Source organism: Mustela putorius, unplaced genomic scaffold (assembly GCF_011764305.1).
Source record: "Mustela putorius furo isolate JIRA1106 unplaced genomic scaffold, ASM1176430v1.1 tig00000461_pilon_pilon_pilon, whole genome shotgun sequence".
Lineage (NCBI taxonomy): Eukaryota > Metazoa > Chordata > Mammalia > Carnivora > Mustelidae > Mustela > Mustela putorius.
In genome coordinates this window covers 3,822,468-3,846,628 of record NW_025421390.1, presented here as the reverse complement: position 1 = coordinate 3,846,628, position 24,161 = coordinate 3,822,468, and the positions used below count along the sequence as shown (strand labels likewise).

The 24,161-nt window shown below is 44.8% G+C and overlaps 1 protein-coding gene across 1 annotated transcript in view; it reads left to right on the top strand.

The window, feature by feature from the left end:
• The first annotated feature begins 231 nt into the window (after window positions 1-231).
• The window catches only part of LOC106003971 (cysteinyl leukotriene receptor 2), a 38,462-nt gene continuing 14,532 nt past the window's right edge, over window positions 232-24,161 (top strand). Inside the window, 3 exon segments of the mRNA XM_045080616.1 lie at window positions 232-810; window positions 8,456-8,540; window positions 23,576-23,884. The gene's annotated coding sequence lies outside the window, so the exon portion shown is untranslated.

Below are 24,161 nucleotides of genomic sequence, written 5' to 3'. Positions count from 1 at the left end.
AATGGAGTCCTGAAATCCCACCCCGCCCCCAAACCCGGGGCTTGTGTTTCCCGGAGGAATCCATTCTGGCCTCAGATAAGGGAAAATTAATTGGCACGCTCTTTTGCTGAAGTGGTTTTTTGGCAGCTGGAGTGATTACCGCTCCACCGGGGAGGGATGGCATCTGCATCACGGGAGATGAATTCTTTTATTTTCCTCTTCCCCATGTGGCACAGGATGGCAGCTGGGTACGCATACCTTGGGGCCCAGGGAAGGGCTCGCACCTGTTGGGGCAAGTGGGACTAGACCGCAGACTGGGAGTCCTGGCAGGTCCCTCATGGTCTGGACCTCGGGCTCCGCAGGGAGGAGGCGCCTGGCTTTCCTCCCAGGGGAACACACTGTGGACAAGTTTTTGAAGTCCATGGGTCAGAGCCCCGAGGGGCGGCCCCTGGGGTGGGCGGAGACGCAGGGCAATCAGAAACCCGCTCAACTGAGTCAGGACTTTGTGGAGGGAAATCCTGCGGGAAGAGAGTCTGTGAGCCTGGCTTGGAGTGCCCCATGCTGTTGGAAGCAGGTTACCTGTATTAATGTTACAAACTTTCCCACCAACCCTCCGAGGGACAAAGTTTCAAATCTCCATGGATCAGATCAGAACACCGAGACCCTGAGAGCTTCAGGAATTGGAGCAGGAGCCATGGTGAGTGGCAGAGGGAGGCGTCAGCCCCGGGCCACGTGCTGCTAATGACCAGGCAGCACCGTGTGGCATCGTCTCCCGGCCAGCTCGCCGAACGCACAATCCCGGGTGCAAAGACGGGGCCAGGAGAACTGCAGGTATGCACTGAAGCTTGTTTCATTGAGCGTTTTGTGGACTCGGGATGGAGGAGGCTGCTCTAGTATCTGTGAGACACCGAAGGAAGGAGGGAGGACGCCCGGGGTTCATGCAGCGGGGGCAGCGCACCGCGGCTGCATTGGCCTGCTGCTTCGGGCTCTGGGATGGGGCAAGGGCTGCCGCGGTGACGGGTGAATACAGCGTCCTCCCAGGAAGGGGCTGGGACCATCTCCCAAACACAGGTCAGACAGCATAGTGCTCCTGGAGGTACCTGGGCGTCCTTGGAGGGAGACGGGGCCTGGGACTCTGGCCCCACTGGGGATGACTCGGGGGGGGTCACTTGTCTCCAGGCTCCTGGTGGGCCTTTGCTGTAGCTGCCGTCCTCCTCCATGAGCACAACTGAGCCCTTCAGGGAGCTTCTCTGTCCCCAAGGCCACTCTTAACACCCAGCATGTGACAGGGGCCGAGACTGGAATATTGGGCTCTCTTTCAATCCTTATGGGGAGTCTAAGAAGGGAGTTAAGGATGAGGGTGGGAGGCTTGAGTCTAGAAGGTTCCGGTCCTGCCCGCACTCCCGCATATGTCAGGTCGTGGGGCTCCTGGCTCCGGAGCTCTGGGATGACCATCTGCATTTCCAGTTTCTCCATGACTAGGGGAGTATGAGCTTTGATGAGTCACATTCGCCAATTGCTTGAAAAAATGAGGAAATATTGTTGGGTCCCCAATGTTGGGTCCCCCAATAATGGGTCCGTGATTAAAGGAGCAAGACTGAGACAAAGCGAAGGTCAAGCAAAGCTTGATTTCAGGCCAAGCATCGAGAATCAAACCTACCGGCCGGGGCCACGCCTCTTACAGAGAGCGTGACCCCTCCCTGCCTCACAGACTGACTTTTATAGAGCAAAGGCCAAGCGGTTGGGCCTGGCCACACACAGGTGGCGAATGAGATTGCAACACGCAGAGAAAGCCGCCCAGTCATGCTAGGTCACACACAGGTGGCCAACTGAACTACAATTCACCCCATAGTAGCTATTTGAATTAGCCTATCACCTTGGTCAGAATGGGTGCCCAAAAGGCACCCCAAGGACAGGTCCCATACCCCTTGGTAGGTAGGAGACAGTATGCGCCCCCACTGTTTGAATGTCTCCACCTGGCCTGACCCACCCTTGTATTTGGGCTTTGTTACCTGGCACTGGTTTCCCAGGCTTGCTTTTAATTAGGTTCCCCTGGGGGTGGATGCAGGGTCAATTTAAGTTTTACTGCATGCGTGCTGCGGTCCCCTCGTGGGTCCACATGCTGTGCATGAGATGCACTGACCTGCCTGCTCCCACGTTTGACCTCGCTGCACACGTGGGGAAGATGACACTATTTCCACGGCTCACTGGGACAGCAGCAGGGGGGTGACGTTTGGTAGGTTGTATTCTTGCGGTGGGAAGATGAAACATAAGTTCTTCCTTTTCAAAAGCAATCTCTAAGGAGAAGCTTGAGCCTATGTTTGCAGGCTTCCTTCCCAACATCAGCTTTCTAATTACAATGGCTGGGCAGAAATCTTATTTGAGATTTTCATGGTTAGCCTGGGATCACTTGCGTGGCTGCGAACGGTATCACCGTGTCTCTTACTCCTCGTCTGGCTGAAACGCCCTCAATACCAGCCAAGATTCACAGAATTTGATCTCTTTAAATCATGCTTTCATGGTAAAAGGATTCAAATCCAGCAGTTTTTCCTTTTCTCCGTCAACAGATAGGGTATTATGATAATATGACTGGATTTGGAATGCCGTCCAACTCGATCACGTTGGGTCTAAACAAAAGCGAACAGCCTGCACAGGTATTTCTCTACCGGTCTTCAGTTGTTTTTAGGATTCGACTGTAGGTCCTGATTAATATCACTGGCACATCACACAAACCCCAGTTATCTAAAGTTAAATTGTTGCTCTGAGTTCATAAACTTGGGTCATACACATTTGTATGTCTTCACACAATTCTTGTACTTTTTAACTAATTTCTATTGGAGTCTCAAAAACTGTGAAACGATTTAAAAAGCCATTAACTATTTTTTGCTATATACTGCATCATGTAAATGATTCACAAATTAGTTTTTAAAAGGATTTTAAAAGTTTTAAAAAGAGGGAGAAGCAGGCTCTGCAGGGCTTGATCCCAGGACCCCAAGATTATGACCTGAGCCGGAATCAAGAGTTGGATGCTTAACCGACTGAGCCACTTGGGCACTCCTCATAAATTAATTTTTAGTTCTTCCCTTTTTCATAAATTCCTATACAATCTGATGGACTTCACTGTGAGCCCCAGAAATGGGTATCATGACACCATTTGTTTTGATAAACGGATGGGACCAGGCAGCTTAGATTTTGTTTTTGATTTTTATGGTCTCACTCCACAAATAATTCCGAATTATAGGTAAACTTGCCCAAATGAGGGCTTCCCTGGGAAGGAAACAGGTGTTCCTTGCGCCTCCTGGTAAGGGGGCCTTACCTGGTAAGGCGCCTCCTGCGCCTCAGGGTAAGCGCGTGAGTCACAATCTCCCCCTTCCTGTCTCAGCAGCGCACACACTGACTCTTGTAGTCTTTCCTCGCCTGGGGTTGTTCCGGTCCCTGTTTGCACAGCAGAGAACGTTCTTCCGAGCCCCATCTTTGGGGATTCTAACGGGATTGGTGACTGAACTCGACCGTGTTATTAAAAAATGTTCCCTGTTCCAAACATGGGGTGTGTGCGTTCCAGCCGCCGGGTCAAATGAGCCGTTCTGCAAACATGAGAAGCGTCTGGGCTTTTAGGTACTAATGGCCTGACTTCACGCTTGCTCCTCTGGTTTGATCTGATAACGATATAGCTGATCTTTGATTTGATTCTTGGAGATACGGAGAACATTAGTTTGTTTTTCTCTGGTTCAGGTGGATGTTTTGCTATAACATGCTTTCATAGTTTGCTGGGGTTTATTCCTTCATTTCCTTCCTTCCTTTTTTTCCTTTCTTCCCCCTCCCCGCCCCCCCTTTCTTCCTTCTCTCTCTTCCTCTCTCCCTCCCTTCCTTTCTTCCTTTCTCATGTTTAACTGTGATAAAACACACATAACATAAATCTCACCATCTTAACCATACCTTCCTTCCTTCCTTCCTTCCTTCCTTCCACCAAGAGCTATTTACTGGCAAGATTAAGGACACAAGGAAATACAGGTGCATTTCATATTATTTAGTATATGGAAGTCACAGTTCAAGTTCTGAAGAAAAACACAAGTAATGAAAGCAAGCTAAGTTTTACTTAATAACATCTGTGAAGCTCCTATCTCTGTAATTCCTTCAGTTAAAAGCACAAATTTTCCAAATTGCTGAATGAGGGTCTTCAGGTTTGTATCTTTAACAATAACCGATCACCCGCTTTCTTTTTACCTGTTTATTATTTACTATTGAGGTACAATGAACAAAAACAATCATATAAACTTGTAATAACAATGTGTTAACATATATATATCCACTGTGAATTGAGAACACAAGTATGATAATTTACAACTGTTACCTTATATAATTGTGTTTTACGTTTTTAATTATTTATTTGACAGAGACACAGCGAGAGAGAGAGAACATAAGGAGGGGAAATAGGTGAGGGAGCCTGCCTCCTCCTCCTCTCTCTCTCTGCCTACTTGTGATCTGTCTGTCAAATAAATAAATAAAGTCTTAAAAAAAAAAAAAACTTGACGGTAGGATAACAAAAGGGGAAATGGGAAAACAATTAGGTAAGTTGTTAGCATTCTTTTATTAAAGGTTTTTCCAATTTATTTTAAAAATTTCTTATTTTTAAAAATGTGGTAATGCATAACCTAAAATTTACCATTTTTATGTGTACTGCTCAGTGACATCAAATCCATTCACATTGTTGTGCAATCACTATCCATCTCCAAAACTTTTTCATCTTATAAAACTGAATCTCATTAAGTACCCATTAAATAACTCATTTCCCCCTTCATTTAGCTGCTGGCAACCACCTTCTACTTCCTGTCTCTATGAATTTGACTACTTTATTTTTTTAACTTTAATTTATTTACTTTTAAGAATACAAGAGTATTTGTATTTTTTCATTTTGATGGTGCAAAACACAAATGCTGACTTGACATCCATTCACATATCACTTTTTCTGTCACATTTATGACCCAGCACATTGGTGGATCCAAAGGAAATGGTATAATCACTATTTGGAGCATATCACATTAGTATTTCAATTGTTTATTCCAACCATTTCTTCTCTGATAAACTAAAACATCTTCATCATGTTGTTTGATGAGAGAGACCCACAAGAAGATGGAGGTGGCCAAGATCAGTCCAACTCTCAGCCAGTCAGGTCTATCATGTGGTAGCTTTTGAATGTAGAATTGATCTGGCTGAAGAGCCTCTTGGGAGCCCAGCCAGAGTCAGCATCTTGCAGAACAGGAGCAACAATGCAGTTAGTGCCATCTTGCTGGGCCAAGCTCTCAAATTTGACATTTTAGATACCTCATCTAAGTACAATCGTACAGTTTTTGTCTTTTTGTGATTTATTTCTGTTAACATAATGTCTTCAAGGTTCATCTGTGTTGCAGCATGTGCCAGAATTTCCTTCCTTTTTTTAAAGATTATTTATTTATTTATTTATTTTTGCCCGTGTGTGTGTGTGTGTGTGTGTGCACATGTGAGAGAGAAAGAGAGAGTATGAGCCAGGGAGGGAGAAGCAGACTCCCTGCTGAGCAGGGAGCAGAATTTCCTTCCTTTTACTAATGAATAATATTCCATGGTATGTATATAGTATATTCTGTTTATCCATTCACCCATCAATGGACACTTGGGTTGCTTCCACCTTTTGGTTATTGTGAATAACGCTACTATGAACATGAATGTACAAATAGCTCTTCAAATGTTCCTGGGTATGTTCCTAGATGCCTCAATTCTTTGGGGGGTATATACTCAGAAGTGGAATTACCCGACCATATGGGGTGTACTTCTATTTAAAAGTTTTTTTGAGAAACCACACACATCCTACCAGTGATGCACAAGAGTCCAATTTCTTCACATCCTTGTGACACTTGTTATTTTCTTTTTCTTTTTCTTTTTTGGTAATGGTCATCTTAATGGGTAGGAGGTGGTATCTTACTGTGGTTTTGACTTGCATTTCTGTAATGATTAGTGATGTGTATCTTTTTATGTGCTTATTGGCCATTTCTATATTTTCTTTGGAGAAATTTCTATTCAAGTCCTTTGCTTATTTTTAAATTGGGCTGTTAGTTTTTGTTGTTGTTGAGTTTTGGGAGTTCTGTTTTTACTCTGGATATTAATCCCTTATCAGATATGTGTTTTGCAAATATTCTCTACCATTTTGTGAATTGCCTTTTTACTCTGTTTATGTGTCCTTTGATGCCCAAAAGTTTATAGTTTTGATGAAGTCAAATTTGCCTATTTTTTCTTTTAAAACCTGTGTCATATTCAACAAATCGTCACAAAATCCATGAAGTGTCCCCCTATATTTTCTTTTTTTGATAGTTTTAGCTCTTATGTTTAAGTCTTTGATCCATTTTATAATTTTCTTGTGTATGGTAATAGGTAAGGGTCCAGCTTCAATCATTTGCATGTGGATATCCAGTTTTCCCAGAACTATTTGTTCAAAACGTTCCTTTTCCCATAAATAGTTTTGGCACCCTCATCAAAAGTTATTAGAACATATATGTGAGAGTTTATTTCTTGGTTCTCTATTCTACTTCATTAGTCTATCTATCTAACTCTACGCCAAAATTATATTGTTTTGATTACTGTGTGTTGTAGTAAGTTTTGAAATCAGGAAGTAACGTTCCACTAACTTTGTTCTTTTTCAAGACTGTTTTGACTATTTGGGAGTCCCTTTAGATTTCATATAAATTTTAAGATTAGACTTTTCTATGTTTGAGAAAAACATCATTATGATTTTGAAAGAGATTATATTGCATTTGTAGATTGATTTGGGTAGTATTGATGTCTTAATAATATTAAATCTTCCAAACCGTGAACATGGAATATCTTTCCATTTTTTTATGTCTTCTTTAATTACTTTCAGCAATGTTTTGTAGTTTTCAGTGTATAAGTCTTTCGTCTCCTTAGCTAATTCCCAAGTCTTGTTTTTACTTATTCTTCTTGATGTTATTGTAATTAGAACTGTTTAAAATTTCTTTTCGAATTGTCCATTGTTAGTATTTGGAGATGCAACTGATTTTTGTGTGTTAATTTTGTATCCTGCAACTGATGAATTTGTTTATTAGTTCCAACAGGTTTTTTTTGTGTGTGGAATCTTTAGGGTTTTCTACATAAAAGATTACATCATCTGTAAACAGACATAGTTTTCCTTCTTTCTTTCCAATTTCGATGTCTCTTAGTTCTTGCTTAATGTTACTGCAACATTCTGTCCAAGACATGATAAAGAAGATTTTAAAGGGGATTAAATCTTGTAATTTATTTCTCTTAGCATAAGAGGAATTCTCTTATGCATTTCTCTTTAGGATTTAGGACACATTTTGCAGGTAGAATAAATAGAGTTGGTTGGTTTGGATATTGGTTGTGGGAGAAAGAAAGGAGTTAAGAATGACTTCTAGGCTTGGGGCGCCTGGGTGGTTCAGTGGGTTAAGCCGCTGCCTTCGGCTCGGGTCATGATCTCAGGGTCCTGGGATCGAGTCCCACGTCGGGCTCTCTGCTCAGCGGGGAGCCTGCTTCCTTCTCTCTCTCTCTCTGCCTGCCTCTCAGTATACTTGTAATTTCTCTCTGTCAAATAAATAAATAAAATCTTAAAAAAAAAAAAAAAAAGAATGACTTCTAGGCTTGCAGATAGAATGACTGGCTGAATCACTGTGGTGCCATTTGATTAGATGGGGTAGATGGGGGAGTGTATGCTTGGGAGGGGCCATGTTAAATGTATCCATGGAAGCGGACAATATAAATAAAAGCAAGAGAAGATGGTAGGAAGAGGTGAGAAGACAGGCTTCTGGGGCAAACTCACCTTTAGAAAAGGAGTAGAAGAAAAACATAAGGAAGGTAAGAAGCAGCAGCCCAAGGGGTACAAAAAGAATGAGAAGAGTCAGAGAAACAAAACAGAGAAAGTTTCAAGAAAGTGACCGTAATTGCACAATGAGCTTGGGAAGGAAGATGAAGACTGAGCAAGGACCTTTTACGTGAGCAGTGAGGTTATGGGTGACCTCCAACAGAGCATTTGCAGCAGAATGGAGGAAGGCCTCTGCCCAGGAACAAGTAAGCTGGAAAAGCAAGCAGGGGTGGGAAGTGCTCTAAACAGCTCTGTAGAGCTGTATCTATAAGGTGGATAAGGCAGCTTTGCTGTTACTATTGTCATGGAAACAAAAAACATTTAGGAGATCTAATAGCTATTTAACAGCCCTGCATCTAGCCCATCACATTCCCTTGATCTATTATGAAAGATGCTAATAAAAACAGGCATCAGGGCAACAGGGTTAATCCAGGCTTCTTCCTTTTAGATGTGTAGTCTCTAACTGGAAGAATTCCCCTTCTAAGAAGGAAGCCAGACCAACCCCCACACCAAGTGCTATAAAGCCCTGAGAGACCAGCTGACCCAAGTTCCTTATTCTCGAGATGTTAGCTGAAATTTTTATAAAATAAATTTGCTGTTTTCACTTTTAAGTCAGCAAGCTGAATTACTTGGAGGAGGAAAGCAGGAGGAGTAGAGGAGACCAGAGAGAAGACAGCGGGAACACAGGAACCTTCGGGTGAGCATTTTTAATCTTTGTTTTGTTAATTCATTACTGAGTATTAGAAGTTGCTGATAGCATGCTTTCTGAAAAGTACGTTAATTTTGTTCCATTGTAATTTTTTTTTTCCTACCATATACATAGCCGATTAAAAGATACTGGGAAAGTACAAAAAAGGAGAAGAAAGTAAAACCACCACTGAGCTAGTCTTTATTGACATCTGGGCGGTATTTCTTTCCATTCTTTTTTTGCATGTCTGCATATAATTTCAGGTTGATTTCCACAGTTGTGTCCATACAGCATGGATTACTTGATGCTCATTTTTTTCCCCCTTAGAGCATGAACTGTTTCTGCATTGCTGTAAATTCTTCATAATCATAATTTTAAACTGCTGGGTACTGTTGCATTGAGACTTGCCACACCTCACTCAAGGATTCCCCTGATTTTGACCAGATAGCATCTTTCCTGTCTTTCATAGACTGGGTTATTTTATTTTAAAAAATGTATTTTTTCCCATTCGGAGGATAGGAGGTTTTTTTTTTTTTTGGCCAGCGGGGAGAGGAGGTTAAATTTGAGAATGTGTCAGTGGCTTTACTCGGGGGTTAAATGAGAGGTAAGGCATGTGTGAGACTGTATGTGTTTATCTGCTTATTACCCCTTTGGACCCTGAATCTGGTTTAGCTACACATTCAGCCAAAATCACCTGATTCTGAGGAATTTTAAAAGTATCCCTAGAATAATTGAAACTTGGCTTTTGGCGGTAAGCCAATCATCTGTAGTAGTTTTTGTTCTGGTTTTGTTTGTTTGTTTGTTTCTTAAAAATTTCCCAGGTCATTCTAATGGGTGGCCAGCATTATGAGACCTGTCATTTATACCTAGGTCATTTGAAATGTTTTCCTGTCTCTGTCACATACCTGAGATCAATACATATTAAGGGAAGGAGAGGTACAATTTTAGGCAGGCCACCCAAGTCTCTCTTTGAATACTGTATTAATAATGCAGAAGTAATTTGTGGGAAACCTAAAATGAAGGAAACCTCTAGAAATACTTCTAAAGATTTTGTTTATTTATTTGAGAGAGAGAAAGTGAGAGAGAGAGAGAGCATATGTGCGCACAGGAGGCAGGGGGAGAGGCAGACCCTTGGCTGAGCAGGGAGTGCAACACAGGGCTCTATCCCAGGACCCCAAGGCTCCGTCCCAGGACCCCAGGGTCATGACCTGAGCTGAAGGGAGACAGATGCTTAATTGATTGAGCCACCCAGGCACCCCCAAACCTCTAGAAATTTCTATCATCCACCTTAACCACATAAACCCTTGTGATGAGAATCTACTTATGAATTCCAATTTACTAATGCTTTAAAGAGATGGATTTGTTTCCAGTCCATTGGTTAAAAGTTAGAGAGGCTGGGGCTCCAGAATGCTCCAAATGAATCAAAATTATGCCCAGCATCTGTTAGTATTCCGACTTCCTACCGGCCTGGGGTCATAAGGGATACAACACAACATAAACAACACCTGTTCTGGAAGAAAATAACATCTTTTTGCAATGTGCTCATTGTGATATGTCAGGATCACCTTGGGCATTTTTAGTATCTCATATGTATTCCAGACTCAGGGACTCCCATTTTCCAAGTTTGTCTTACACACCAGACATCTGAGGCACACTAATCCTCCCAGGATTAAGCCTGGAAGATAAAAGCCAAGCAAGGGCTCATACTGTTACCCAGGGGGCTCTCCTTAATACAAGTGGGATGCTGCAGAGAAAGGCAAGCATTCTGGGTTGCTCAGCTTTGTCATAGCGCCTTATCAAATTATCAGAACCTCCAGCCCTGTGTCTGTGATTTTTCTCGGGGCACTGACCACTGCCTTCCTTGTCCCGGAGTTCCTTATCTGCAGGTCTTGGTCCCTCTGCTGACCAAGAATGCTTGAGGATGGAGTCCTTGCAGGCAACCTAGCACATGGGCTCCACTCAGAATAGATGGAAAGGGGGTGCCTGAGTGGCTCAGTGGGTTAAAGCCTCTGCCTTCAGCTCAGATCATGATCCCAGGGTCCTGGGATCGAGCCTCGCATCAGGCTCTCTGCTCAGCAGGGAGCCTGCTTCCTCCTCTCTCTTTCTCTTCCTGCCTCTTGGCCTACTTGTGATCTCTCTGTCCAATAAATAAATAAATAAATAAAATCTTAAAAAAAAAAAAAAAAGAAAGAAAGAATAGATGGAAAGGTATAAATAAACTAAGTCACCGATCAATGTGCAAGTTAGATAACAGCTTATGTTGATCTCTGTTGAACCTATTAACTTTTTTATATTAACTCCTCCGTGGAGAAGATGGTGCAATATCTGGCCATATTTGAAGGAAAACTTCTCCCATTGGACTGATGACTTGGTGGTGGTGTGGGCTGATGCGTCTGACAAAGCAAGTAATGGAACCTGGAGTAGTGAGTTGGAACCAAAGAATCCCAAAGGTGGAAGCGTCCTTAGGAAGAGCCAGGGTCAGGAAAGGAAGCTTTTTGAATCGCTAGTGTTTTGAAGAGAGGTTTTGAGGAAAGGGGGAGCCGATTTGAAGGAGAACAAGAAGGAAGAGAAGACGAGAAGGGAGGGAGGACAGGCCAGGGACGGGACGGAGAAAAGAAGTGGAGGGAAAGCGGGAAGAGCGGAGCCTCTTTGCTCTAGAGGCTTCAAGGTTAAGCTGGAAGAATTTAAAAGGATCCAGTCCACATACCTTTATTGTACGTTGTAGAAATAAGAATTTTTTTTATCACTAAAGAAAAACTGAGTCCCACACAAGGGTCCTCCTCTGAGGCAGTGGAGATAGCATTTTACCTTGTTTGCGACTCCAGGATAGGAGATGGGATTGTCTGCAGGGGACGTGGGGGCATCTTTAAAGGAAGTCAGTTTCTTTTTATTTTGTGTTTTACCATGACAATAATTTTATTCTCTTATAAATTCTCTGAGAGAATTGAAGGCAGTTTTCCTTGTTAACTCATAGCAGACAAAGCCCTACCAGGAACTCATTTGGCACAGAGTGAGAAAAACAACCGTCAACCTTCAGATATATCAATAGTGTCCCTTTCTACAGTGTTCAGCACAGAGTACCACTTGGGTCCTTTCTGTCGACACCCCATTACCCTCAATGCCATTGATTCCGTATTCTTGTCCCTAGAACCTATATTTGACTTTTAGAAACAGTAAGTGTGTGAGGGAAAATATGCAAACATCATTTTGCTGCAAAAGACTACTGGGCATTTTTTTTCTCCCTCGGAAGATAGTTATTGTGAGACATAAAATGGGGGAGGTGAATAATACCATCCGTAGCTCACTCAGCGATCATTCACTGGAGCACATTTATGGGCCACAAGCTGTGCCAGAGCCTGAGGATACAGTAGTAGACAGGTGAGACCCCATGCCTGCCATCAGTGGTGAACAGTCTGGGGGGTGAGGATACACAGGAACTATGGTGGCTCTGAGGAGGAAGTGCTGGGACAGGAAGCCCATGGCCCTGCGGGGCCAGGTGGGGCTGGGGCAGCAGCCGGCCAAGACCTGGAGGGGTCAGAGAAGTCTTTTTCTGGAAGAAGTGATGTCTAGAAAGAAATCTGAGGTTGGTTCAGAGATGGCCAGAGGAGCTGGAGCTCAGAGTGAATAAGCAAGAGAGAGCCAGGTGTGTTTAGGGCATTGAAATAAGTTCCGTGAAGCTAGAATGGGTTTTAGTGAGGCAAGGTGTGGGGAGAGAATATGCTGGTTGACAAGTCCACATTGTGATATTCTTGGAGTTGAACTTCATTCTGATGTGATAGTGGGTTTTAAGCAGAAGTCATATGGTCAGGTATGCATTTTGGAAAGGTCACTCTAGCCACCGTGTAGAGAATGGGCTGAGCATAGCTGGAGTGAAACAGGAGGCTGTGTGTCCTTTGTGCAGGTGGAAGACGACAACCTGTACTGGGCCCACCATCATCTGGTCCCTGGGACAGAAGAGAGAGGTGCGGGTGGAGATGGGCGGGTAATGAGGCCAGGTCTGCCCCGGGGAAGGAGGGAAGCCCTTGGTTTGCTTTTGTTCCGTACTCTCTCCTCTTTAGGTTACAGATGCTCCCAGGCCCATGCTACTGGCAGCTTCCTAGGGCACCATTCAGGACAATTCCCCTGGCTTTCCATTTTTCCAGAGATACTGAAACATTCTCTCCTTCTCCTTTTGTTTCTTACTCTCCTAGGCAGGTGTCCTAGAGCTGGCATACCCAGAAGTTCTCAGGCTCTGCTTCCCACGGCAACAGACAGGGTGGCATCTGGCATGCTAACGCATGGACCGTGTGTGAGTGCCAGGCTCAGTGCGGCTGTGCTGGAGGCTTCCGCCTGTGTCGCCTCCTTTGTCTTCTGGAGAAGTCCCAGAAGTTGAGTACTTGCTAATGACCATGCAGTTAGCAAGGGGGTAGAGCTAGGATTTGGTTCCTGTTGTGATGTACAGATTTTCTATGATATCACGATGTCTCTGTATCATTTCAGGAAACAAGGGATGCTTAACAAGTGACCTCTGTAAATAATTTCTTGGCTCTATAATTTGAATTTAATGGCAGAATATGAAGTGCCTTGGTAGGAGGGAAGAGAGAGAGACAGTTTTAATTTGATTAAACTTTGTCACTTTGATTGTGAACAAGGATAGTCCTGATGCTGGCAGTTCCTAGGAACTTATTGGGCTGTGTTGCCTGATGGCTTCTGAGATGATACTTGCTGACCTTCCATCTTTATTCTGTCTTTGCAATGAGAAGACTGGAGGGGATCGGAGGCAGACGCAGAGTGGCCCTGCGGCCTTCCTGAGGTCAGAGACTGGGTTAGTCCCAGATATGGTCGGTCTTCCCGGATACACCGGTGAAGAACACTAGGGGACAAAAATAAATAAATAAATAAAATAAATCATTGAGATGGTTTTATAAAATTAAATCCATAATCAGTGTCATGGGTTCATATGTTTCATTAACAAACAAGAGCTGAAAAGTGATAAGAGCCAGAGAAAAGACAGCATTTAGTCAAAATAATGCCTAAAGAAAATGAAGCCATATCTTTAAGGACCTCAGAGCAGTCTTTACTCTCTCAGTTCCCTGCATTCAGCTTGTCTTTGTTTGTTGTCGTGGCCGAGTGTTGCTGGTTAGGAAGAAATTGGAAGAAAAGCTAGATTTGGAGAACATTCGAGAATGAAACAAGGAGATTAAGAAGACAGAGGTGGGAAGTAGGATGTCAGAGATAATGCCGTGCATCTCACCCTTGGGGGCAGAAGAGAGATCCCTCACGTGCGTGGATGCCGACCTTCTGCTAAGGTGCCGACCTTCTGCTAAGGTTCAGCACCTGCTTCTTCCCCTGAGGGTAAATTGTTCTTTGGAAGCATTTGTACCCTCAAGATACACAAGAAAGGATGAAATTGTGGAAAAAAGCCCAATTTTAAGGGGGCATTTATCCCCAAATATGCCCCAAATCCATCAGCACCTTTTTGCACAGAAAAATTATCCAGAAAGAAGCTTCACAGGGAGAATGAACAAACAAGAGGAGAAAAAGCAAACAAGCCAACAGTGGAGAAAAACTTGTTAGCAAAGGGTAGAAAGAAGGCAAATATTGCTAACCCATAAATCTGATGCTGATACCTGACCTCTGATGCTTTTGAAAAGCCACTTTTCATCCCTGCAGATCTTTGCCCTAACAGCGGCTCTGGCAATAAACATGTTCTCAAGGTGCCTCTTCTTCCATCTGTACATGTGCATTTGTGGTGGTGGATGTCATTTTACGACGCATTCTGGGGTCTGAGCTAAGTTCTCCTTTTGGGGGAAGAAGTGGGTGCTGCGTGTCCAGTCCCATCCCCGAAATGGGCCCAACTGTCAATATTTCAAGAAGGCCCAGCTTTAGGCAGAGCCCAGGCCAGGAAGGCCCTGGTGGCTTCCTTGAGCTCCCAGGAGTTGGGAAAAGTGCTAGAACTCGAGAAAGGCAGGTGTAAACTGAGGGGCTCATGGGGATCGGCAGCTGGGCAAAATCACCGGAAAGCTGAAAACCCAACTGCTGTGACTTTAAGAAAATGTTCTAATTAGCAAACTTAATGCAATAAGGTATCTGGTCTTTAGAGATAAAACAAGAAACCAAATTAACGAAATGCAGAATTTATTCTTGGGGTTTCTGAACTTTCTTAGGACATCCTGGAATTTAGTCAGCAGGTGGGTCAGGGAGATGGACTCATGGGCTGTCTCCTCCTTGCCGATCCTGGCGGTTGGCTGAAGGATCTGAGGAGAGATGGCGATGGGGCTGGAAAGTCTGGTTACAAAAGAAACCACTTGCATCAGACGATTACAGGGGAGAATGTGCTCAGCGCACTGGGGAGCCCACAGAGATCCTCTTTGGCCCTATGGCAATGAATGCTGTTGAAAGCCTTCCCACCCTCGCGGTAAGGCCTTGCTCAGGTCTTCCCCTAGATGGGAAATGGGCCAGATCCGGGGTTCAAGCTCAGGGGTTTCAAGCTACTCCAGAAGCCGGCAGCAATGCTATGAACAACCACACGTTGAATTTTGGGGCTGCCGAGCTCCAGGGCGAGCCAGGCACAGGTTGGTGGAATCTGGGAGGACAGGGCTCTGTGAGCTTTGCGGCTTCCAAACGTGGAGTCCTAACTAGAGGATGGAAACTAGACAGTGAAACTCTGCATTGGCCACGAAGCAGAAACTCCCTTCAGGGTGAGTTACCAAGTCCTAGGACTCCGGCTGAAAAATCCCTCTGGCCCCAGAGCTGTTAAAGAGACTTTCTGCAGTAGAGAGAAAACGAATTAGAGAATTTCCTCTTCAGGGAATTGCAGAGCCATAAATACTATTCAGCATTTACTGGTTTACAGCAGCAGATCGGGGCCAAAGTGTTGACTTCTGGGCTCTGAGGCCTGGGGAAGTGAGTGGCTTTTGGAAGGCAAAGCGGCGTAGCCTGGTGCTTCGGGAAGTGGCTTGCGCTGTGGGGCACTCTGAGGCACTTCCGGAGAGACAGGGCCAAGCAAGGATGGGAGCAGCAGAATGCTCCAGCGTGCTGACTCCAAGGGAACGGGGCCCTGTGTGGGTCACTCCTCCTCCCCGTCCCCCATTTATTCTGGAGGCCTGGGGACCAGCTCAGCGCTTCATTCAAAAGATGTCGTAATCGCAGTTCTTTTTGTTCTCAGTTCTGTTTTGGTCTCTAAAACTTAATTTACTTGATCCCTTTGGGAAAAAATTGGAAAGTACAAGACTGTTCTGAGGAGGCAAGAAAGTGTACGAAGCTTTACGTGTCTGCCATGGCATTTGGGGCCAGTTTCAAGAAAGGGCTAGGCTAGCAGTCTCGCATTCCCAGAATCAGCGCTCGATGATACTTTCCTGTTTGGGGGGATGTGTCCGTTCAGCATTCTGGGGCCTTTGGGGTTTCGAGGGTCAAACATGCAGAATCTTCTGATCCAGAGGATTGCATCCTCTCCGCCCAATTTCAGGGGCTCTCAGTCTGTGATCCTTCGAAGCAACAACGACTCCCACACGGTGCTATCTCTCATCCCAGCCCTGGTCTGCCATTCATGTGTCATCGCCCATCATCCTTACAGCAGCCCTGTGAGGGAGCGACTAGTATCATCCCTGCCCCCATTTTAATGGGGCAGTGGAGGCTCAAGGGCATGAAGTGACTTGCCCAAGATCACAACCCTTGTGAGTGAAAGAGCCGGCGCTCACACCTGGGATCTCTGCCCACACCCGCCGCTCTCTGCTGTTTTCCCGCAGCACAGACACCATATTTTTTTTTTTTTTTGAATCAAATCATCTCTCAGCCTTGCTTTTATATTTCTACTAATGCCCTGAAAGCCTTGTCACCTTTTAAATCATTTCTCTAGACCCCAATTTTGAAGTTTAATCATAATAGTTAACATCGTGGAGGGCTCAGACAGTGTGAAATACCTCACACTCATTGTGCCGTTTACAGACAAGGAAAGAGAGGCGCAGAGAAGTTACATCACTTGCAAAGAATCCCCGAGCTGGTAAACGCCAGATCTGGCTCCATGACCTTAGCCCAACTCCCTCCTCTGAATATTTCTGTGAGATATAAAAAGAATGTCCTATTTGCCACTCTACAGTATGCAGTAGCTCTGGGGGCTCAAATCGAAGTTTTTAACTAAAGTTGTTGGAGAAAACGAAGAGCATTATTGTTAGGGGAGAGTAGTGAACAGCAGCGTGGTTATTAAAGCAGAAACCTCACACTGTGGAGAACTTAGGGGGAGAATAGAGACATCAGTGGGGAGGAGAAGGAGAGGTCTGATGGGGCCGAGAATTCACCTGGACCATCAAATCCCACGGGTCTGCAGTGTTTTGACTGGTTTAATCTCGCAGTGGTTTACAGGCCAGGAGAGGCTAATGGTTTCTAGGCATCAGCTAACAAAACTCAGGGTTACAGTGGTGACTTTGACATGAAGAGGAGGGATAGAATTCAAGGCATGTCATACAAAAATGATGGTGATAACTCTGTCAACTGATTGGATGTGAGATATTAAAGAAAGAGAGAAAAATGAAAGAAAACATCCCTCAAATGGTCACCAGCCATCTAGCTCCACTCCAGCTGCCATAACGAAATACCACAGACTGAGTGGTTTAAAGAACAGAAATTTATTTCTCACAGTTCTAGAGGCTGGAAGTCCAAGATCAAGATGCTGATAAGATGGGTTTTATTCTGAGACCTTTCCTCTTGGCTTGTAGGTGGCCACCATCTGGCTATGTCCTCTCACATGGCAGAATGTGTTTCTTCTCCTAGGACACTAGTCCTATTGGATAAAAAACTACTACCGTATCACCTCATTTAACCTTAATCACCCCCATGAAATCCCTATCTCCAAATACAGTCCCATTGGAGTTTGGAGCTTCACGATGTAAATGTCAGGGGCTCATGTTCAGTCCCTAACACCAGCTGAGTGGGATTGATTTGAGAGGAAGGATAGACCCAAGTAAGATCTGAGGTAGAGGCAGAATCTCCAAATAAGACTATCCTCTAGACAACTAGGAATACTGGACCAAGGCTTAGGTTAGAATTCAGGAAAAACCACTTAAATTTTCTAGGTCTCAGAGCTCTTTTTCTTTATTTTTAGAACTGAGATAAAAATGCCAACTCAGCCTATCTCAAAAGGTAGCCAAGTGGAGCAAATGAGGTAATGGAGAAAAAAAAGTCTTTGTAAATTATAAGATGAGGGCGCCTGGGTGGCTCAGTGGGTTAAAGCCTCTGCCTTCGGCTCAAGTCATGATCCCAGAGTCCTGGGATCGAGCCCTGCATCGGGCTCTCTGCTCAGCAGGGAGCCTGCTTCCTCCTCTCACTCTGCCTGCCTCTCTACCTACTTGGGATCTCTGTCTGTCAAATAAATAAATAAAATATTTAAAAAAAATTATAAGATGAAAATATGGTATTTTCATAGGTAAGCGACATCTGGGAGTCGGGGGCAGAGATGGGGTAAGGTCTCCATGGTGGGTGAGTTCTTGGGGGGTTATAGAGAGAGGTGAACTGAGGACCCTGGTGGGGGTCCTGAATAGAAACAGATGACCTTATCCTAGTCCCCTGTGATGCACAGGTGGCTCTCATGAGGTGGTGGAGATGGGGCAGGGCAGCTACTGCTGGAAGTTAAAAAGAGGACGATGAGGGGTGCCTGGGTGGCTCAGTGGGGTTAAGCCGCTGCCTTCGGCTCAGGTCATGATCTCAGGGTCCTGGGATCGAGTCCCGCATCGGGCTCTTTGCTCAGCGGGGAGCCTGCTTCTCTCTCTCTCTCTCTCTCTCTCTCTGCCAGCCTCTCTACCTACCTGTGATCTCTCTCTGTCAAATGAATAAATAAAATCTTTAAAAAAAAAAAAAAAAAAGAGGACGATGAGAAGAAATGAGAACAGTGAGCCTGTAGTTCAGGAATTTAAGAGTGAGAGGACAAGCAAAAACAAAAATTCCAGTAGGTCGCAGAATTAGGTAGAAGAGAACGCTGGCATTGGGTTGACCACTCGCTGTGTGGAGTAAGCATATTCTTTCCTTTACAACTCAGAACAACCCTACAGGCTTTCTTGTTTAGCCTCACTTTGAGGGTGAGGAAGCCGAAGGGCGGAGAGAAGAGTTATGCAGCTGGAAAAGCGGGAAGGTTGGGAGTTGCTTGGGCCCGCTAGCCTTCAGGTTCAGGTGGATGAAGCTGGAAGAGAGAAGGAGAAATGAAGAGAGGAGGAGACCCAAGTCACAGGAGGGAGTGTAGCTAAGGGTCACAGTCAAAGTGTCTCCAGAGAAGAGAATACTTGCAGCTTCCCTCCCAGACTCAGAATGTTCCTCCAGCAACATGCCCTTCACAGCCGCAGAACTGGAAAGGGTCCTCTCCCAGCTCAGCAGTCACTGCTGCCCCTGGCCTTGGGCTTTCACCCGACCCCTCTGGTCACTGAAAACTTCTTATTGCCGAGTCCCCTGAGACTTTTAATTCCCGCCGACCTCCTGCTCCTTCCACCAGTCTTTCTCCTGGTCTCCTTGACACTGCATTCTTGATTCATCTCTTTTGGTTTGGGTTTGGGGCCAACCTTTCTCAGCCAACTTTCCAGGCTCCTGTTCTCTGCCTGGCTCTTAATTGGTGATTCCCCCACCCCCACCCCTCACCCCAAGGTCTTATCTCTGGGCCTCTTTCCTTCTCTGTTCTCATGCCCCTGTGGGAGGTCATTCAGCTTTTCTGGCTTTAGTCACCATAAGTGCTGATGAACCACAAACTCAGCAAGCTCTCTTAACCCCTCCACCCCAGCTCTAGACACAAGGGGACAGTTCATTTACATGTGTCACAAAAGCCTCATATTCAAAATGTCCCTAGTTGAACTGATCCTCTCCACCCCTCCCCTGCCCCAACCCGAAAACAGCATCTTTTTTTTTTTAATTTTTTCAATTTATAAAACAGCATCTTCTTATGTCCTTTTTATTAGTGGAAGGCACCCTTCTCCCAGCAAAGACCTGAGAAGATTCCCCTCCCCGCCCCCACTTTCCTTGACATTCCATAACTGGTCCATCCTCAACTCTGGCCACCTCTCATGTTTCTTCATGTCTCTCAGTCCCATCCAGATGTCCACCCCTCTGCCCCGGACAATCCCTTGCAGTCTCTCTGAACCTAGGCTTGCCTCCTTCCCAGCTGTCCTCCACCTGCTGCCAATATCACCCTTCTAAAAATACGCATCTGCTTTCTGCAATTCAGTGGCTCGTATGGCCCCCAGAATAAAACCCCAACTCCTTTGTGTGGATGTAGGTCACTCTCAAACTACCCTCTGCCCAACTCATCCTCCCTTTCATGCTTCCCCTAGGTTGTTATCATTTGCCGTTCCCCAGACTTGCCCTGCGCTCACAGCAACCAGTCTTCACACAGCCTGGTCCTCTGTCTGGAACCCCTGGCCCCTCTCCTTAGCCAGCCTTTCCCCTTAGTACCTTAAAAACGCTCTTGTTCCCCAAGGCTGTTCCCTACAGCATTTCATTCTGATGGCCGTTTTCACCTGGCTTTGTCTACTACTTCTGGTTTATTCACCACTCTGGGGGGGTCCTTCAGCTCTAAGGTTGTATTTTCTTCCTTGTCAGGTACACAGGACCCAGTATTTGTGGTGGAGAGAGAGGCAGAAGAGCTTTGTGACAGAGAGCTGGGAGCAGGGTTTAAGCCCCATCCCACCACTAAGCGACAAGTGAACTTGGGCACACAAGCTATTCCATATCTTTGCACTTTAATTTTCCTCATCTATAAAATAATCAATTCAGACTATCTAGGGATATCTGGGGACTACCTGAGTTAACACACAGAAGGAGCTCTGCGGAGTGCGGACCACAGAGTAAACACAATACGGGCTGTCTGCTGCTTATTTTGAATGCTGCATATTTGTCACTGATGGAGGACGTGAGCTTTCCCAGAACCCTCAGGCAGGTCTGGCAAAGGCGGGTATCTTGAAGTGAGAGCAGTGAGGGTAGCTGACAAAATCAGACAACCAAGGGCCTGATGTTAACTTGAGGAAAGGATTTTCACTGTGGGAGTTAGAAGTTCCAGAGACAGTGGCCAAACAGAGGACCCAGAACGTCACCTAGTGGTAACCTGGGAGGCTGCTGGCAGGCAGGTCTATAGCTCTCCTGTCTTGGTGCTGATGGCTTAGAAAAATCTGATCATGAATTCTTCGTAAAGATGATGCCTGGGGCACTGACCTTTATTCTCCAGAAGATTCTCGATTCTTCACCAGTTTATCTCAATTTCACAGCCTCGGGTTGCATAATGCTTATCGCTCTCTTCTCCCTGGGGCACGTGTCTGTCGGTGTGTCTGAATGCCTGTCTTCAGGTTCTGAGACAAGTCCCAGGGCCAGATCTCAGCACTGAAGTTGAGTACACCTGTGGGCGCACAGTCCCTATTGCTAGGGTCTGGCTTTGGTTCCCTCACACCCCTCAACTTCCTGGTGGGAACACCTGTTACCATCTTTTTTGATGACCTCTTGTCTGTGGTCACACCTGCTAGATTCCATGCCCTGCCTATGATGAGGGACTTTTTTCAGCATACGTAGCTGACAGTGTCTCTGAATGCTTGCCACACCCTAGTCAGGGAGGAGGGCAGGCTGCTCCCAAACCTTCCCCAGCTGCCATTATTTTTTTTTTCTTTTTAAGATTTTATTTATTTATTTGACAGACAGAGATCACAAGTAGGCAGAGAGGCAGGCAGAGAGGGGGAAGCAGTCTCCCCGCTGAGCAGAGAGCCCGATGCAGGGTTCGATCCCAGAACCCCAGTATTATGACCCAAGCCAAAGGCAGAGGCTTTAACCCACTGAGCCACTCAGGCACACCCCACCACCCCCAGCCCCGCTGCCATTCTCATAGCAAGTCACAAGTCCTGTTGGTCCTGAGGCAGGAGCTGTGGTCTTCATGGTCAAAAAGTCTAAAGATTGCTCATTTTTAGGTCCATTTCTACTTTTTTCCGATTCTTCCCTGGTCTGTTAGATATGAGCTTTCCCTAAGATTCTATCAGAATCCTGGCTCCAAAGTTAGGGTCTTTAAGACTAGAATAGATTCTGTATGGTCATACGGATAAGACTCCATCCTTCCCCCACCCCACACACACACACACAAAAAGCCATTTGTAATGAAACCCCTGGGAATATGGGAATTCCTCTGGCTGGGCGTATACCAGTCTTATTTCTCATGCCTTGTCTCTTTGTCCCCAAGGCTCTGTTTGTTGATCCTGGTTTTAGTGCTCCGCCCTTCCAGACACAGAATTGTGACATTGAATCCAGCTCCAGGCTTGCTTCATGGACTTGGGTTGTGTTGCCTGTACCACTTCTAGCATTTTGGGATTTGGGGTTTGATCCTTCTGTCCTAGTCCTGCCAACCAATAGAAATTTTAATTCCCTGTAAGATGAGTTCAAACACTGTCTCCAACTTCCTCATTTTGCTGTATTCCCTTTCCTCAGTTAGGCTTACAGAATTCCAGCCTCTGTGTATTCTGTGTACAGAATTCCTTCTCTACCTTGAGCTGTCTCCTAAGCTCTAGAGCATGCTCTCCTCATCCCAGCTGATGGCCTCACCATTCTCCCTATAACCCAAGCAAGAAACCTCAGACTTGCTGTTGAGACAGATCAAAAACAGAGAGCCATGATTCATGTCATCACAATGAAGGCCCTATGGTACTCTCTGAAATAAGAGGTGGCCCTCAGCTCTGCATATGAGAATTCTCATCTTGCCAGGCTACTCCTAGGCCTAAAGAAATCAATTTACACAAGTCCAATTCACAGGGAAATAATTTTTAGCCCAGAATTCTTGTTATTCTGGTTTGAATGTTTATAATGGGAGGTTCTATGTTCCCTTTATTATAACCTTTCAGCTCACGATTCAAAGTCCACCCTTCCAGAGAGGCCTGATGGAGCAGATGGGTTGTTAGAAGGCTGCCTGATAGAAATGGACTGAAAGCATAAGAGTGGAGTTGTTTGAGAGATTTTCATCATAAACTTGTCAGAAAAATCCAAGAGTTGTCAGTATTTCTGTACAGTATGCCCTTCTAGCAAACATGAAGAGGAGTCTACTTTTTATACTTCATACGAACATGAGAACTGAGGTCATCACCCTCATGGTCAGTGGAATGACAGATGTCGAAGCAAGATCATTCCTACATACATTCCTGAGGGTAGAAGAGCAAGGGGGCATTTATCCAGTACCAAGTACTGTGTGAAGCACTCTCTCTCTCTCTCTCTTACTCATTTAATGGTTACAACAACCCCATGAAATCAATGTTATATATCCTTGTTGTGGGTTGAATTATATCTCCCCAAAAAGACAGATCCAAGTCCTAATCCCAGGTACTTGTGAATGTGACCTTATTTGGAAATAGGATTTTTGTAGATGGATTTAATTAAGATGAGGTCCTACTGGAGTAAGATGGGTCCTAAGCCAAAAGACCTGGGTTCTTGTAAGAAGAGGAGACGACACAGGAACATAGAATATGTAGTAGGAAGATGATGTGAAGACATAGAAGAAAATACCATGGGAAAGTCAAGAGATTGGAGTGACACATCCACAAGCCAAGGAAAGCCAAAGATTGCTGGTAGCCACTAGAAGCTAGAAAAGGCAAGGAAGATGTCTTCCCTAGAGGCTTCTAAGGGAGTATGGCCCAACTGACACCTGGATTTCAGATGTCTAGCCTCCAGAACTGTGAGAGAATACAGTTGTTTAAGCCTCCAGGTTTGTGGTACTTTGTGAAGGCAGCCTTAGGAAATTAATACAATCTCCATTTTACAAATGAAGTAATGGATGCTCAGAAATGCTGGTTTGCCCAGAAGTAAGTGCTTAGGACTCTTTAACTCCAAACACTTGAACACTTGCTGGTTGGACTGGTCCATTGGGTGGGGGTTCTCTTTCTCTTCTATCAAAAATTCCTGTTCCAGAAAAATTATATACTAACATCAGCATTTCCCTGTAAGTAAGATTATGTAGAACATTAGTTCTGTGGAGTATTAAAATATGTTAATGTGCACAAGAGTTCTTAGGATCCAAAAAAGGGAAGGTTACTGTGTGTAAATCAAGCTTTCTTCTTTCTGTCTTTCTGCAGGACCCCCATAGAGCCTTTAACGTGCATTATGAATCTCCAAGAGAAGAATACTAGAGGTTACGATATTTCTCAAGCTGATTTAAACATGGAAAGCTTGTCTTTTACAGAGCATCCTATGGAATTCATATTCTGTGGAAGATACTTTGGGAAATGCTGAATTAAAGAAAAAAGCTTCTTTTTTTTTTTTTTTTTTGTACATCATTTCCATGTCAACCATGTTTTCTGAGTTATACCTTCACATAAGTGTCTGAAGGAGAATTGAAAAACATCCTTGCTGCATTAAAATATATTAACAAACCATCTCTTTGGGTAGGTTAACTTAACTAATGTTTTACCATAACTCTTTTATTCTTTAGATCTTTATGTGGATTCTCAGAGTCAATGTCTTCTAGCCAAGGCCATTGGGAAAATACCGGTTGTTGAACAAAGTTAGGTCTATTGACTTGTGTCAAGGTGGAATGCACATGAAGGGAAACTGGGGCATTTCAGAAAGAGGATGTTAGGAATTATAATAGGATTTATGCTTGCATTGGATACTTTGGGGGTAATATTCAAGGAAGCAGGACTTTTCAGGAACAAGAATGGT